The sequence below is a fragment of the Stenella coeruleoalba genome, assembly GCF_951394435.1.
Source record: "Stenella coeruleoalba genome assembly, chromosome: 6".
NCBI classification, from domain to species: Eukaryota; Metazoa; Chordata; class Mammalia; order Artiodactyla; family Delphinidae; genus Stenella; species Stenella coeruleoalba.
The window spans coordinates 118,090,127-118,104,402 of NC_137151.1; the positions used below are offsets into that span (position 1 = coordinate 118,090,127).

Sequence of the window (14,276 nt, forward strand, 5' to 3'; positions counted from 1 at the left end):
AGCCTGTGCTCCGCAACGGGAGAGGCCCCAACAGTGAGAGGCCCGTGTACCGCAAAAAAAAAAAGAATACATTTAAGAAGCTTCACTTCTTCCACGACAGTGAGGGTCGCTTGAATTAAAATGTTGGTTCCACCTCTTACTAGATGCATGAACTTGGAAGTTCACATAACCTTCCAAGCTGCAGGCTGCTCATCTGTAGATGGGGACATTTATAGTGCCTACACTTCACTGGGCACAGGTCCTGACTCAGGGCAAGAGCTGGGAAGTTAGCCATAATTGCAATGCAAATCATTATGTAATTAATGTCATTCATTACTAGGCTTATTTTCTTCTTTCCTTCCTTTGGTTTTGGCTTTTGCTTTTCTCATTTCTCAATTCTTCATCATGTTACTTTCCTTTCCTTAATTGCACTGATTTCAACATTTCTTTTCATCCCTCTGAAACACCAAGTGACCTATTTCCATTTGTGACCTATTTATTGACGGGTGGATTCTGCAGATTGCTGGTTTTGCCCTCTGATAAAGAAAGGATTAACAAGAAAAGATGTTGATTGCACAGGCCAGGGAGAATGACTACCCAATTAAAGCCCTGACATTTTACATCATCATCATGGTCGTCATCATCATCTTGCCTAACATTTATTGAACTGTATTTCAGGTGCTATTTGAGGTGTAATGACTCAGGAAATGCTTAAACCAACTTTACAGAACTCACGACTGAGAAACAAAGAGGTTTGATAACTTAGCCCTCGTGTACCCAAAAGTCAAAATGCCCAAAACTGGGCTCCTTGTCTTCTCCAGGTCCCCTCCAGGAAACGTCTCCTCTCTCCAGAGTACCTATCTCAGCCCCAGCATCAATAAAGAGGTCAAAGAAAGAGATTACGACTGCATTTTACTTCTCTTTCTTCCTTAAACTGCATATCCACTGAATCAGACTATCCAACCAGTTCTTTTTATCAAATCCCTCCACTAATATGTTTTTATATTATCAGAAACTAAGGGGAAAAGGTGGAACCTGCCCTACTTGAGGTGGTCCTGAATTTGTGTTGTGATTTCCCCCTCGGATTCTCTATCCTCAGGAGAACGACCGCAAATTCACAGTGGGGAAGGCCAGGCGTGTGGCTTCTCACAACAGGCCATCTCCTGTGTCCTGTCCCTTCTGGCAGTCATTAGTTCTTGTCTAGCCTAAACCAGTGAGCTGTGATCTCAAAAGTCATCTTGATTAACAGTGGTATATAAAGGTTTTAGCATATTTGCTTCAATTCACTTTTTAAGAAAAAAATAAAGGTAATTCTTTTGTTGGTGATTATCCTATATTCTCACATTTAATTTTTATTGTTTACCCATCTTTCTCAGTTACTCAAATCCTCCTTGAAATCATGCCTTAAACTCCATGGTTCATTTTCTATAATTGGCTAGGATGAAACCATCCCATTCATTTTGCGTATATGTTTGTTAAGTACACTCAAGTAAATGTATTTTATTACTTATAAAGGCATTTTGAATTGCCCAAATGGAAATTAAACCAAACCACTTCGGTTTCAAATAGAGCCAAACTATGTGATTGAGGCTATACAGACTCTAAAAATTCAGAGGAGGGAAGACTCCCTTATGGTCTGGAGGCATCAGAGAAAGATTTGAAAGAGAAGTGGACCCATCCATGTGCACTGGGCATGAGTCAGGAGAGGGAGGGATGGCAGGACATGTACACTGACCACACCAAGAGCCAAGCCAACTCAGGGTGAGGCTCAATCAGACTTTACACAGACTAAGGCCCCAACCCGAAGCCAGACCCTCTCTGTAAAGATCAGATACAAAAACTCCATCCAAAGAAATTGCATGTCATCTTCCTAACCACTGGCTCATTCACACACTCACCCCTCCGGTCTGCACTGCTTGGAATGGAGGGTGAAAATTCACTCCCCACTTGGTCCCAAGACCTTCAGTAACTCTTGCCACCCGTGAGCTCAATTCTGCTTCTCCTCAGCCTAAGGGTCTCAGCCCCCGCCCTATTCACACAAGGAAGGAACGCCAGTCCAGAGCTTCCCACAGCCCTATGCAAAAGTGGGGCATGGGGTGGAAAACTGACCCAAGATTGGTTCGTCCTCAAAGACGGAACCTGCAAACTGGGGACCCTCATAGCTCTGATTAGCCCACACCTGGTCTTGAGAAACAGAACTAATTCACTTCCATTTCTTCTAAGACACGAGCAGAAATCTGGGCTCCTCCCACCCCTGATCTTATGCCCCATGAGGAAAGTGCTTCTCACCCAAAGCTACAAAGTCAAACCGTTCAAATGGAGTGATGAACGGGAAACACCAAAGGTAAGTTGGGAGAGACACATGACTCAAAAGGAAGATGAAAGAACAAGACACCCTTCAATTTTTACACCATTTATATACAGATGATAGCATCCCTTTTAAAAACCCGAACCATTCTCATTACTAATCTATTAAAACGATATTTTCCCTTTAATGCAACATTATTATAAAACTCAGTCATGCAAGATTCCCAGCTTCTTTTTTTTTTTTAATTCTCCTAAAAGCAAAGGTTGCTAGATACAAAGTAAATGCCAGATTTTATCTGGCTGTATGAGAACAGTCTGTTGAGCTGATTTAAGCAAAGGCAGCTGTGTGTATGTCATTTGTTTGTCCTGGACTTAGCCCTGAATAGAGCAGCAAAAGCTACAAAAAAGGCTGACCCCTTCTTGACCACAAGGACCTTTGCTCAGAAACAGCCCAATCTGCCCAGACTCACCTTGTCCCTCTTCTCCTCAAGACAGCCCTTCAGAGGACATGCCCCGCTCACCTCCCTGCCCAGCACAAGCCCAAAGAGGCACCAAATACAAGACCCAGGTCAAAGGGTCTGGCTATGTCTCCTGTAGTTCTAATAAATGCCGTAATTACATCCACATGCACTTAGTATACAAGTTCCAAATTTGAAGGCTCCTTCCTCTTTTAAATCTCTGCTTTATCAGCTTTTACAGAAAGTTCAAATGATCTAATTTTTTCTGGAGTACCATAAAATTATGATTGACGTTTATAAGGATACACCTTAGGCAATGCATGAAACAGAGGTGCTGACTGATTCATCCAAGATTAAATTATCTTCAGTGTGATTCTGAGTATTGTAAATATTGCGGTTTATTGGAAATGAATAATCTTTCAATGAGCATAATCTGTGTGCATAAAGAAGACATTAGATAAATAATTATTGCTCAGTAAATATGTGCTAATATTATGTTTGCAGTGTGACAGAACAAAGCTTTAGCAGAAATAAATGTCAATGTAACTAAGAAAGACTTTAAACCTTTAGCATGGTGGTTCTCAAGATATAGATTCCAGGCCCAGCATCAGCATCACTTGGGAACTCAATGGAATTGCAGGTTCTCATGCCCCAACTCTGGGGATGGAGCCTGGTAATCTGCCTTCTAGCAACTTCTCCAGGTGATTCTGATATGTACTAATGTTTGAGAATCACAAGACTAAAGGGAAGCCTCATTAAAGAGACATCTTCTGATCAGGGCCTTGAAGGTCAGGTGAGCTAACAGGATGTTAACAGACCCAAGGACAGGAAGAGAAAGAACCCAGAGGCAGGAAGGAAATCTTATATCTAGGAACAAGTAGGTGCTATAGTTTGGCTGGAATGTGTGGTACAAAAAGGTGAACAGCAAAAGATGATGCTGCAAAAACTAGATATGGGTCAGGTGAGGAAAGACTATACTATACTCTGCCATCCATGCGGAGTCAATGAGAACCTGATGGGAGGGTCTAAGAAGATCAAAGCTACCCATCAGGAAATATTTTGGGGAGTCAGATTTGCTACCACATTATAAAATAACAAATGACAACAGTGAAGCCAAGAACTTACACTGATGCCTTATCTCCAAATATTCCTCTGAGGAAGACATCTCCACTGATAATCAAAAGATTCCAATTCATAGATTACAATATCCTTAGCATCTTAATTTTACATTTAGAAGTCCTGACCCATTGAACTGCAATAGGTCAGCTTGGAAATGACACTCTGCTTTACTTATCTTTGCAAACATTACCAGAGATATTTCTCCCCTAAATGATGAAGACGAGAAATATAGCAAGCATCAGCTGTATGAACAGATTACTTTTTATAATGAAAGTGAATAACCCTCTGAATTTGCCTCGGGTAAGGAGGCTGAACACCATAATTAAAAGTAATAAAAGAGGCTCCCTGGAACAAGAGTTACGTGACTTTAGGCAACGTATTTAAAATCCTAGGTACTTAAAGGCCACTAGCCCACAGCTCCATTTTAAGCATCCAAGTCTCTGACCGTGATCTCTTATTAGTACCAGTGACCCTCAGCATCTTCAACTAGACAGGAACTTCAACCCACTCATCTGTCACCCGTTCCCTGTGACCCACACTCTCATGTCCTCTCAGCCTTCCTTACCCAACTTAACATCCAAGGTCACTCATCATAACAATTCCCCTCCATGCACCTTTAACGACCACTTCATCAAATTCCCTTGGAAGACCAACCCTGGTAAAATACCAACCTTCTGCTCAAGCCAAGGCTGCACACACATGGCTGGAAACCCCACACATCCATGCTGGCTGGCCTCACATGCAGCTCATGGCCATGAACCACAGCAGGCAGTTCAGGTTGCTCAGCATGCTCTGCAATTCTTTCATCATCAACTTTGCCCCCTCTCTTATATGACTATTTTAACCTCTCCTCTTCTCCATCCTCATCCCCAGCTGAGTGTCCTGCTTCCTACTATGAGTTGAATTGTGTCCTTCAAAAGATATGCTTGAAGTCCTAACCCCTGGAGCCTGCATATGTGACCTTATTTGGAAATACAGCCTTTGCATATATAATCAAATTAAAATGAGATTATTCTGGATTAGGGTGATCCCTAAGCCAGTGACCTGTGTCCTTCTAAGAAGAGGGAAATTCGGACCCAGACACACATGGGTCTATTCCATGTGACAATGAAGGCAGAGTTTAGAATGATATGTACAAGCCAAGGAATGCCAAGGACTGCCAGCAACCACCCAAAGCCAGGGAACAAAGAGGCGTGGAGTGGACTCTCCCTCAGAACCACTGGAAGGAACCAACCCTACTGACACCAGGATTTCAGATTTCTAGCCTCCAGAACAGTGAGGGAATACATTTCTACTGTTTTAAGACTCTGTGGTGGTTAATTTTATGTATCAACATGACTGGACCATGAGGCGCCCAGATATTTGGCCCAACAATATTCTGGATGTTTCTGTGAGGGTGTTTCTGAAGGAGATGAACGTGTAAATCGGTGGTAAAGCAAGTTGTTTCCCCAATGTGCGTGGGCAGCATCCGATCAGGTGAAGGCCTGACTAGAATAAAAAGGCTGAGCCTCCCTGGCATAAGGGGGAATTCCTCCAGTCTGACTGTCTTGAACTAGGACATCAAACTTTTCCTGTCTTTGGGCAACAAATTTAAACATCAGTTCCTCTTGGGTCTCCAGCAGTCCAGCCTTCAGACTAGAACATGCATCCTCAGCTCTTCTGGTTCTCAGGCCTTTGGACTCAGACTGGAGTTACATCATGGGCTCTCCCAGGTCTCCAGCTGGCTGTCTGCAGGTCTCGGGACATTTCAGACTCCATAACTGTGTGAGTCAATTCCTTCAAATAACTCTGTTTCTGTATCTGTATACGTGCTATTGGCTCTGTTTCCCTGGAGAACACTGACTAGCCCAGACACCTAGTTTGCGGTACCTTGTTACAGTAGCCCTAGGAAACTAACACACTTCCTGTATCTCTAGAGCGTTGATGCAGAGAGAAGAGAGCAACTCTAAGCATCTGTCCTGTGAGCCCCTGCCTTGCCTCCAGTTGCCATAGATACCCCGCCAATACTCCTAGGTATCACTCGCTAATCAGTCCACTTGCTCACTGATCCCATCCCCTGCTATCTGCTCAGACACATCATTCCAGCAACTCTCCCCCCTCTTACATCATTCATGTTCCCCTCTCTACAGGATCATTTCCACATGCAGAAAACACACTATAATTTCCTCCAGCTAAAAAAAAAAATCCTCTTTGAACGTACCTCTCCTGACCCCCGCCAACATCTATTTTCCCATTTCTCTCATCCTATCTAAAGAAAAACTGAGTGTTCGCAGTTTGTTTACCCTCTTCTCCAGTTCCCCTCCTTCCACTTTCTCTTAAACCCACTCTAATCAGGCTTCTGCCGCATGCCTCCCATGAACTGGCTCAACAAATACTTGAATGACCTACTGGTACTGCTCCATCACTGGGAATATTCTTATCCTTCACATTCCTGTTCCTATTATTCCTATTGGTTCTTAAAACCATACCTACCTCATACACAGCACACATGACATGTCACGAAACACACAGGATCACAACTCATGAGCAGTATGCCGGCGGTAAGTCATTCATTCTCTCCAGATTTCTCCATCTTTCTAGCATCTCCAACAGAAATGCTAAGAGTTAACTCTGAACCCTTCCTGACTTGACTTTCTATGACTGGCTTCCATTCATTCCCTGGTGGTCAGCTATGGACTACCAGTGCCTGACCCATGAGGAAAACACTTCCATGATTGGAGACTTTGGGGTGCATGTACTTCTCCCCTGAAAGAAAGGGGAGGGAAAGAAAGAGTTGGAGAGGGATGAGAGGAGAGGAAGGAATAAAGCAAGAAAGGGAAAGAAGGCGGCACCACTCAGAACACTCTTCTGTTAAAGAAATATTCATTTTTATATCCTTATCCTAGAACAAGAAATGATCATATGAAATAATTGCTCCTCAAATCTCTTGGTCTTTATTTAGTAAGCATGCTTTTAAATATTTGTGTAAAGTCTATTTTTCTTCTACACTCAATTTCTCTCAATGACAATTACTGGTAACTGCTTCTTAAGCACCCCTCAGAACAAAGAGCATATATCTAAGGCATATGTGACAAGATTGAGCTTCTCCACTTACCCCTAAATCTTGAGAAGAACCTGCAAAAGTCCTCTCCGTATCCATTAACCCACACCTCCTTTACCTTTATACAGACCAGCCGGGTGTGGTTGCATAGGTTACTCTTGCACAAGAGCAGCCCTTAGCCACGGATGGATGGAAATCCACTTGAAGGTCTGTTCACCAAGCACACACCCAGGGAGCTGGACCCAACCCTACTTCACACACACTTGACCTACGGACTACCTGGGGCCATGCACGGTCAGTGAGGACACATCTTCATTCAATCATTCCAGTGACAGATAAACATGGAGCCACTGCTCCGTGTGCACCAGGCACGGTGCTTGGCACTAGGAACACGAAAGGAAATAAGAAACCTCAAATGGTTCTAGTTGACTACTGACGACACTGCATGGGTAGACAGTCAAGGGACAGAAAAGGCAAGGGCACAAAATTACCTGGGCTTGCCTGACCAGTGTTCCTAAAATGTAGGAGAGACCCCTGAGGTACATGAGATGAGATGGTTTTGGGCTAGTACACAGATACAGCATTATATAGCATTCAGTCACCTTGTGAGGAGTAATGCCCACTTCAATTCTCTTTCAAACAGTATCAAGGAGAAAGTCTCGGTTTGGGCCCATGTATCCTGAATACCTCTCTTCCACGCTAATCTTCCTTTTTAGCCCAAAGTGTACTGGCTCCCAGTTCAGAGCCTTCAGAAAGCAATAACAGCTCATTAATTTTTCCCACTTTATTTTTATTGGCCCCGTGTATTTATGGCAGTGCTACTGGTTTCCCATGTAAGGCAATGACATAAATATTTCACAACTTGAAGGTTCGTATGTAGGGGACTTACTGTATAATATATTAAAATTCAATGGGGAGGGAATCATTAGCGGAAAATGTCTAAAGAGCCTCCTTAGGGGGCAATAATGAAAGAACAGGGTTGAGAAAACCTACTCCACTTTCTCAACTTCGGCACTGTTGACATGGGGACCACATGATGCTTTGTGGGGGCTGTCCTGGGGTTGTTGGCTGTTTAGCAGCAACCCTGGCCTCTACCCACTCGATAATTGTTGCATCTCCCAGTTGTTTTCAGACGTTGTCAAATATCTCCTGGAAGGAGGGCAAAATTGCCCCATTACAGAACAGCTGGGCTAGAGGAAACCACTAGCAGGTATCAAATGCAGGTAGACAGTGACTCAGACACCTGGCCCAGGGCTCTGAGAAGAGGGACCTCCCAAGGATGTGAACGTCCTCTCTCAAGAGAATGGAAGGAAATTCTTATGTATCCAGGTTGCTCTCCCAGGGCTCATTTGGCATGGTGCAGAGCCCAGCAATCCTCACTAAATCACACAAAATGATACCTCCATCAGTGCCTCAAACAGATCTTCACCATGAATAAATGTGAGTCCAACCGCTAATGCACACCCTGCAACCTAAGGCCTAAAAGGCTTAGGGGTATTTTTCAATCCACTCAGCAAGTTCATTCATGAGCTTATATTTAGACACTCTTAATACTTCAACCAAAAGTAATAGGTTCAGAGCACCAGGGAAGCCATGCAATATGTGAATCAGCACTCTTAAATTGGATTAAGATTTTTAAAAGAATTGGTAAATCAAACCTAAATCAATCTCGTCAACAAAAGAGCAGGCTTACAAGAGATAGTGAGGCATTTTACACATCAGAAACAAGGATTCAGAAGATGGATTCAAACTCCAATTCCACCTTTCACTACCATGTGGCTTTAGGAAACCAAAATAATCTCCAAAATTTAAATGTTATGCGTTTTAAAATTTAAACCTGAAATAGCATATGTGACATGCTAATAGCACAGGGTTAAAGTTACCCAAAGAATATTAGTGGGTTTCCTTCCTTCCTTCTTTCAGTGAGCATGAACACATGCTCTTTGTAACTGTAAGTACAAAGCTAAAGAAAAAATGATTAGAAGAAAATAGGGGACAAAAAAAACACAAAAATACAAAGAACGTAGGGGCAATTCATACTTCACTAATAATTAAGATGAAGACATAGTTCTTTTATACACAAGACAGCTCACCAATTGGCACTGAATACCTTTTTTCCCTCTCTACCAAGATCCATTTCGATGGACTATGTTATGTGGCAACTGCTGTAACCAGTACGTTTCTACTTGTAAGGTGTACCCCTCACTTTCAAGTGTGGCTCCCTTACAACATGACTGAAGACCAAAAGAGGAACCTTCTGATGTTTCTAGTTCTTTCTATCGTCCCAATATATAAACAGTATTGGGATAAACTGCACTAAAGACTCTGACATTCTCTTTACATAACTGATTTTACTTTACAACTTTGAAATTTCTTTTGGTTCAGTAAAAAAAATTCTTGAGCTTTCACAAATAGGACACTAAATCACAAGTGATGATTCAAAGAATCTTAGAAACAGAATAATAGGAAACTAGAGGTTAGAAAAATATATTTTATAGAGCATATGTGAGCAGTTTCCTGATTTCTCGAAGCTTATTTTCCCATCTGTAAACTGGTATTAATAATGAAATGATAATAATAATAGCTATAATTTACAGAATTGGTGTGGAAATTAAATTATGTATTAAAACACCTAGTTCCGTGCCTTGTACAATACCATTCAGTAAGTGCTTTCTTTTATTACACTGAGACATTCTTATTATTCTTATTATACAATTCTCTTTTTTTATATCTGAAAAAAATAAAGTTCAAAGAGATCAGTCAATTTGCTCATAGTTACACAAGTTAGTAAGAATGAAACTGTAACTTAGACTTTCATGTCCCAGGTCCTTCAATGCTGCTTCCTCAGTATACTATTTATTCATCATATTCAAACTGGATTTAAGAGATCAGTGTACATATTCTATTCAGGTTATCTTTTACTGCATAACAAATCACTCCAACATTTAGTTGCTTAAAACTTTTTTTTTTTTTTTTTTTTTTTTTACTAAATCTTATAATTCGGTCAATCGGGAATTTGGGCAGGGTTCAGCTGGGTGATTCTTCTGCTCCACAGGATGCTGATTAAGATGGCTCAGTGAGGGTTTCCCTGGTGGCGCAGTGGTTGAGAGTCCACCTGCCGATGCAGGGGACACAGGTTCGTGCCCCGGTCCGGGAAGATCCCACATGCCGTGGAGCGGCTGGGCCCGTGAACCATGGCCGCTGAGCCTGCGCGTCCGGAGCCTGTGCTCCGCAACGGGAGAGGCCACAGCAGTGAGAGGCCCGAGTACCGCAAAAAAAAAAAAAAAAAAAAAAGATGGCTCAGTGACATTCAGCCGTGGACAGGTTGGTCAGAAAGGCTTCATTCACTTGTCTGATGCCTTGGCAGGCATGGCTAGAAGGCTGGGTTCAAGTGGGACTGCTGGCTAGAAGTCTTGCACATGGTTTCTCCAGGATGAACTCAAGGTAGTCAGACTTCTTACCTGGTGGCTCAGAGCTCCCAGAGAGCGTGTTCCGAAAGGCCTGGGCAGAATCTGTTGCAGGAAAACTTCTTCTGACCCAGCCTCAAAAGTCTCGAAAGTCACTTCTGACACATTCTACTGGTGAAGCCACTAAAGCCAATTCAGATTCAACAGGGTGGAATTAGACTCCATCTCCCAATCTCCCAATGGGAGAAACAGCAACTCGTCTGCAGCCATTGTTGGTCTACCTCACAGAGTCCATGTAAACACAAATGATAATGTTACTGCTCTTGTGAGTCAGGTCTCTGGAGTATTACAAACAAGGGCTTTGTTCTGTTATGTCTCATGTCATGTGTGGATGTGTGTGCGTGAAGAACTTAATTAACATGTAATAAATAAATACAATGCACTTAATAAAGTTATATTAACCTTATTGGAAAATGACCTTTCAGAGTGGCTTTTCCAGAAATAAAAACAAGTAAAATTGATGTCAAGTACAATTTGCTCTTCCAGCCAAATTAAACACTGGTTTCACACAATGAAAGGAAAGCCATATGTTATTTTCAAAATGGCCTCCCCAGAGGACAGGTAATATTGTGAAGAGGCACTGAAGTTGTGAAATGGAACCACACTGTCAAAGAGGACTTATTACCTCCATGCATAATAAGAATAATCTCCAGTCCCTTGCCACTGAGCTATGGTCCAGAAAGCCTAATGAAAAATTCTAAGAGGGAATTAAATTTAATTTGTTGTTCTGGCCTTCAGGAAGACCCACAGCTATTCCAAGGGTATACTGTACTTTCTGAGTTTTCAAAACATAATTTCAAAATGGCTAGTTAATCTCAAGGTCAGAAGAAGTAAAAAAAAATAAAGGACATATACACAAACTAAGTAATTGAATTAAAGCAACAGAAGACCTAAGATGATTTATTACTAACTCAATCTTTATGATTTAGGCATTTCCCTTAAAAAGAAAAGAAACCCACACAGAGCCTTTGAAAGATATCCTAGAACGAGAGAAAGAGAATGTCATTCTAAAAACTTAGATGAAGGAGGCAGGCTTTCACATATTGCTTACTATAAAAATTTGAAGAAAATTTTAGAAAACCATTTTGCAAGTTCACTAACATATAAGATGACATCACCTCTAAGAAACAAGGAATTTAAAAACTAAAAACAATATGAATTTTGAAATGAAATGAAAATAGGATTACATTAAATACAGAGATATTTCTAATTCAAATTCAGGATTATAGGGGGGTTGACATTTAATCCTTCAAATGTATATTTACTAAAATCTTGGTTCCTTAGTGACATGAACATAATCACTAATTTGGTTTATTTTATGATGTATACAGAAATATATAATAAAATATATATCCTACTATGTGTGTGTTAGTATATGTGAGTGTGAGTGCATGAACACACAAGATAAAGTAATAAAGTAATGAGTAATAAAGTATAAGATATTGTACAATAAGAAACATTAGATAAAATGATTACTTATACAAGTATTACGAATATATACATATATACTATATGTAAAAATACATGTTATATTATACATACACACACACACATATATACATGGAATCAGCTCAGAATAACAATGCCAATGTAATTACTATAAAAAGATTAGTAAAACAAATGATTAATAAAAACATTTCAATATATCTTTGCTGATTTTTTTTTTTGGTTGTATCTCACTAGTAATGGACAAACAGATGAAAGTGTTTTAGTCATTTGACATAATTCTTCTCCATGAAGTTAAATCACCAACTTGATACAAAGTTACCTCATTGTTTAAATTTTGCCTTCAGTTTTTAGAAAGTACACATTTTACTCTGCTTTAATTTTACCTATAATTATGTAAAATATTTACATAGTTTTGCAAATTTTTTCTATATTTAGAAAATTCTAGTTTCTATCCCTGGCCCCTCTATCCCGTCCCTCCTTCCTCTATAGTAACCCGATTTTTTTAGTTCTTTGGTTTATACAAAGAATTTGGTTTTGTTTGTTGTACACACACAACACGTACATATATATAACACATACATGCTATACATACATATACACACATATATTCATATTTCTCCATTCCTTCCTTAAACAATAGGATACTATACACAATCTTCCCCACATTGGTGTTCTTTTTTAGCTTAGCAATATGTACTAGAGATAATTTTTAATTTCTTTTCATAACTGAATAGTATTCAGAGCACGGGTATTCCATAGTTTATTAAACTGGTCCCCTCCTTATGGATTTGAGATATTTCCAGGCTTTTGTTAACACGGTGTTGTAATGAATAGCCCCAGGATTATGTCTTTTTCTATTTTCAGCCAGAGCAATATAGAATTTTGATAAAAACAATGAAGAATCCATTCAAGAGGTCATTTATATAGATCGCGAGTGCTTAGAATATATTGCATCGACATTTCCTTCTTTTCTTATAAATGTACCAAAAGATGCAAACTGAGAGAAGCACCAAAATTAAGAATCCAAGGATATACAAACAAAAAGAAGATACATGATAAGAATGTGGTACCACTTAACGACAGTAATTAGGAGTTATGCTTTAACCTATCTTATGTAACTGTACACTATAAATCATGTTTCTTTTTTTAGGAGCAGATGAAACAAAATTTGCTGTTACACATGTCAAATAAATATAATTAAACTATAGAAACAAGGTATATTTAATGTTAAATACATTGTGTTGAATGGTAAACAATTACAACCCAGTACCATGACAAACTAAAAATTTCTTATCATAACACAGTACAGCTAATATAATTCATCTTGCCTTTATTTCTGAGATTCATAAAGTGGGAGTATGAGGACACCCATGCCTTGCCTACAGCCTAAACTATACATTTTCTTTGTAATTCTTCAAATAATGAAATATTGATATTTACTGAATCATTTTTCCTTTTATGACTGTTGTACTACCATTTCAAATTCATTTCCTTCTTTTATTAAAAAAACAAAAAGAAAACTCTGAAAAACTCAATCAATTCAACATCTAGTATTCCGGCTCAAAAGCCAAGGTTAGAAAGTGGTGGTAGTGCTGAACAGCTGAAAGGAAATTTTTCGGAGTTCTTGATGCAAATCCAACCTATGACAAATAAAAATCCTGATAGCTTTCAGGTTTAAAGTAATAAGAGGCTATAAAATGTTGGCACACTAAGAAAGCAATCTCAACTTTTCAAACAAACATTTTTTGGAAACTATAGGCACAAATCCTCTCCAAATTTATTATCCTTCCCATGGTACTAGGAAGATACAAAAATATTATTATCCTTCCCATGGTACTAGGAAGATACAAAAATAAGACACATGAGGTTTTTGCCTGAAAATTTCATAATTTATCAGGGAATGATTTATGCAGCATAAACAGCTTTCAAACATTCACAGAGTGTAAGACAATAATCTGTTCTCAGCATCTGTCCTCGGCAGCAGTTGATATGGTAGCACAACATTTCAGGGTCTAGTTTAGGAGAATCCAGCAAAGGAGCTCTGTTCTCAGACCATCTCTCTGTCCAGAATCTCTCTCGGGTAATCTCACCCTGCGCTATGGTTTGAAACCCCAGCTATATTCCAGTAACTCTCAAACATATATGCTTAGACAAGACCTCTCCCCTGTGATCTAGATTTGTATATACACTTGCCTTCTCAGCATCTTTGGTGTCTGAACGAGTTATCTCGAAATTAATATGGCCAAAACAGAATACACAGTTCTTTCCCCAAAGAGAAACCTGCCACCATCTCCTCCCTCCCAACTCTGTGAATTCGCCTCTTTGTTTAAGCTAAAACCCTAGGAGACACTCTTGAGTCCTCTCTGTCTCCAAGAGTCTACTCCTTATCTATTGATAATTCTATTGTACCTATACTCAAAATAGATCCCAAATCCAATCGTTGCTCACCATCTCCCC

General features: G+C 40.0%; 1 protein-coding gene across 4 annotated transcripts in view; it reads right to left on the minus strand.

Moving 5' to 3' along the window:
* Positions 1–14,276, minus strand: part of PID1 (phosphotyrosine interaction domain containing 1) — a 271,889-nt gene that overhangs the window by 169,867 nt on the left and 87,746 nt on the right. The window contains exon 1 of one of the 4 annotated variants that reach the window (XM_079924545.1): positions 10,365–11,619. The exons of the other annotated variants lie outside the window; for them this stretch is intronic. The gene's annotated coding sequence lies outside the window, so the exon portion shown is untranslated. Of the gene's footprint in view, positions 1–10,364; positions 11,620–14,276 lie in introns of those variants that run through there. 4 annotated transcript variants of the gene reach the window in all.